The sequence below is a fragment of the Procambarus clarkii genome, chromosome 62, assembly GCF_040958095.1.
Source record: "Procambarus clarkii isolate CNS0578487 chromosome 62, FALCON_Pclarkii_2.0, whole genome shotgun sequence".
NCBI lineage: Eukaryota > Metazoa > Arthropoda > Malacostraca > Decapoda > Cambaridae > Procambarus > Procambarus clarkii.
Window position 1 is genome coordinate 28,972,061 of NC_091211.1, and position 4,242 is coordinate 28,976,302.

The window sequence follows — 4,242 nt, forward strand, 5'->3', positions numbered from 1 at the left end:
TGGACTTGCAAATTTGCCCATATACCAAATCTACCTATTCAAATAGGTCCGACCTATTCAAATAAGTACTTTTTCCGTTTTGAAAATTCTGCCACATTTGTTGGGCTGTTATTGCAAATTTGCACATTTTCATATTTAAATAGGTCATTTCTGCCTATTCAAATAGATACTTTGTTACTCGTCCCTACAAAAACTTCTACATTTGTGGGATTTCAATACAAATTTGTTCGTGTACCTCTTTATTATCACAATGGGAAGATTCGTGGGGCAACAAGGAGGGGGTCAAGGTAACAGGGGGGGAAAAAAAAAAAGGACGGACACAGACCTGAAACTTAGCTCCCAGTTACAACACTTGGCATTGCAAGCCAAGTGTTGCCACCAATAGTAGGTAACTTTCCTATTGTACCTACTATTAATGTAGGTAGGTATATGTTGCCTACTTGTATGTAGGTCAATGTACTACCTGAAGGTAAGGTAATTATCAAAAGAAGGCACCAAACCGGGAAGGCTATGTAGCACCATCAAATGTGCGGGAGAATCAGAGGGCGCTAAATATCACCAAGAATGCTAATACGAGCGCTTTCCAATACGCAGCACCAAGGAGCCCTCTCAAATATTAGAGGGGCCCCAGAATTGAATTATAATTACTGGTAACAACCACTGTTTACACTGCCTACCATACTTAAAACATTACAGATTTCAGTAATTTAACACTTCAGACATTTAAATATTGACCTTTGCAGGGTAAATAAAGTATTATCAGAAGTCACCATGGCAAGAAAGTTAATATAGGGCAAAATAAATACTTTTTACATGTACGTAAAGTGAAAACGCTAACTCTGATTTTAGACAATACATCTAATACTTTAATTACATGTACCAGGTATTTCCTTTATTAGTAGCAAGATGTTGGTCCTCATACAAGATTTATTTACAAGTACCATTCAACTAATTAAGCTTCGCTATCTAAATTTTTCACACTGAACAATTTCTGCCAAGAAAAATTGGACCATCTTCATCGCCGATTGACTTCTTACGTCGCTTTATGAATGACGACGAATCGACAAATCACCAGCTATTTCCTCAATGCCGCAACCTGCAAAAAAAAAAAAAAAAAAAAAAAAAAAAAAAAAAAAAAATTACTTTAAAACTCTTGGAACTATCCCCTACCATGCCTATTAGTAGCGAGGTCGGGGAAACAGTAGTTCATTATATGAAGGATATGAAGAATAAATGTGTTTGAGATGTTCTGATGGTTTTATCGAAATGGCTAATGTTGAGGAAAAAATAGTTCATGAAGGTACTACCTATGTATTAAACGTAAAGTGCCTATTAAACATAATAGGTACGTTTAAACAGTGACTAGTTTATACACTGGAATATTGGGCAAAATTTCTGGAGCCCATAGGTTGTATGTGACTATCATTCCACAAATTCAAAAGTTTGTAAGAATATTTACTTTTATTGGTATATAACCACTTAAATCTCCAACATTTGTCTACATGGTAATTATACTATTTAAAACCTACGAGGTCTCGTGTGTACTGGTCAGGAACAGTTCTCGTCAGGTAAACACAGTCAGGATGGACCAGCATTGTTGCCGCCGGAGGACGCTAGTTTATTGTGCACCCCATGCTCATCATGTGAGCGGTAGCGCAAAAAGGATTACTGAGGGCACAACAGGTCTTCAACAAACCTCAATGGACATTACATTAACAATTTCATCTATCCTTCACACCTTATAATTACAATGTCAGTTAAATACAGAAAATGTTCTATTTCCAAAGTTATATATTTACTATAAGTCATTATACATTAATTCACTTGATAAATTTCCTCAAATCTTCGGGGGAAATGATTACCAAGACAAACTACCTTATATATATAATTTTTGTTAAAGAATATAGTTATTTAGTTTTATGTATAGTGTGTGCAGATGTCAATCCACTGCCGTCACCAGTCAGTATCATATCGCACCAATAGAGACAATCACTATATTTCTGCACCATCCAGCGCTGTTGCCCACGTAATGAATTTTAAGTCGTCTTCCAATGCAAGGTCGACAAATTCCACGCGTCTCCCTCAGGCGACTCTTCCAAACGCCGAACTAATACACAGCTTGCTGTGGTGATCGTATTTATGTTTATGTCCCTGGACTGAGCGAAGCACTTGTCTGTGCACAGCGAGCCGAGCACTGTTTCTGTCGCTGGACTGAGCACAGACTGTCCACATTTATTCGTGCTCTTGTCTCGGTCGGCGACTGATTGGCTCTCACTTCCCGCCACCAAACGTGCAGTTCTGGGCCAAACAACTGTCGTCGGCCTCGTTTCCTTCTGCAATGGTTTAACACAAAAGATTAATCACAATTTTGAACTTAACTGTGCCCATTAACACATCCTGCTTGCCATAACACTAGTCAGTACCTTCAGTAGTACATATATTCATTTTAAAGTTTTACTATTTCATGTAGTTTATCTTTAAGTTCCAATGATCACACTATCAAATTTGGAGCCATTGGGATGTTTAGTACACTCCTAATTACAAACTGGTGATAGTGAACAAATCATCTTTGAACCTAGAAAGAAACTGAAGTAAAAAAAATTTTTTACTCCAATATAATTTACATGCAAACATATCAATACAGTATTTTATTTATTTTAGCAATTATAATTAATATAATCTAATATCATACCAGAGCTAAAAGTAACATAGTACGTCATCAGACTAGACCTGTCAATATATATACCAAAGAAATTTTAACAACCTCTCTTGCAACTTTATATTCAATTAGAATATATTTAAATAAATAATTTTAAAAGAACTCAAATAATAAACCACATCCAGTAAGTCATATATACTTAATACAGCCTGCTAAAACAAATATATGCCAATTATTCTGGAATATAATAGTACAAGTAAGTATCAAAAGAAGGCACCAAACCGAGAAGGCTATGTAGCACCACCAAACGTGCGGAGTAATAAGAGGGTGCTAAATATCACCAAGGATGCCAATACGAGAACAGAAACGCACAAGGCCAATGATATCAAAAGTAACCGATTCACCAAAAATTCTATGGATGGACAATTTACCGCGAGGGACGGTTGGAAAGCAAGACACACGCTCGTCCTGGAAGTCAGGACATTCAACAAGAATGTGCAACGACCGTAAGAGGAACAATGCAATATGGACAATAAAGAGCAGGGCGGTGCTCCATTAAGTGACCGTGAGTTAAACTTGTATGGCCAATACGTAACCTAGCCAGAGCCGTTTCCCACTGCCGGTTACGGTAGTAGGAGGAAGGCCACAGAGACATGACTAAGAGTACGCAGTTTGTTACCAGTAACAGAAGACCAACAACCCTGCCAACAGGCAAGGATGGTGGAATGAATGACTGGGTAAAAGCTGGAATAAGGAATACCTTTACGGGAGATGGGACAAGTGCGGATAGCTTCCATAGTGGCAGCATGCACGCTCATTTAATGAAACAACAACATGGCTGGGAACCCAGCAAAACTCTACCGACTTAAATTTACTGAGAATAAACAGCCAATGTTGAATCTATGACCACTGCATGGACCGGATTAAAGTGACCCCAAAGCCACGAGGGCACTACGAGAGTCAACTACCACCACAAAGGAGGATTGACAAGGAGAAAGCAGGAGACTAAGAGCATAGAGAATAGCATAAAGTTCTGCTGTGAAGATGCTAGCCTCCGGAGGAAGGCGACACACATAAGAGTGGTCAGGAAAAACAGTAGCAGCCTACACCGTCAAGAGACTTAGAGCCATCGGTGAAGATGGAAACGGAGTGAGTGTGAAGAAAAGTGCTTAAGGAAAAGGCGTTTCAGAACTGTAGGAGGGGTAAAAGCTTTAGTGATGAGGGTCAGGGAAGTACAAAATTTGGAAAGGGGGACCCTCCACAGGCGCATGGACGGGACAATATGAGGAGAAACATTGGTAATACGAATCAAAAGAGAATCTTGTAAGCGAGACAAACGGACAGAAAGAGGAAGGTGGTGAAGAGGAACAGGAACTACAGGATGGGTAAAAATCAAAGCACGACAGAGGCGAGAGTGAGTATACTGAAAGGACCATGCAAGATAACGAAGACAGTAGCGATCACAGCGGTCCTGGAGAGATAAGAAGCCAGTGTCAGCGTACAAGCTGAAGGTAGGAGTTGAACGAAAGGCACCAAAGCTGAGGCGCATCCCAGTATGGTGCAAAGGATCAAGACGGTGAAGA

At 39.3% G+C, this 4,242-nt stretch overlaps 1 long non-coding RNA gene across 1 annotated transcript; it reads right to left on the reverse strand.

Annotated features, from left to right (window-relative positions):
- Positions 1-222: 222 nt before the first annotated feature.
- Positions 223-4,227, reverse strand: LOC138354291 (uncharacterized). The gene is made up of 2 exons (XR_011223545.1): positions 1,876-4,227; positions 223-1,096 (listed from the first exon to the last, which is right to left on the reverse strand). It is a non-coding gene; the product is annotated as an uncharacterized lncRNA (long non-coding RNA).
- Positions 4,228-4,242: the final 15 nt, after the last annotated feature.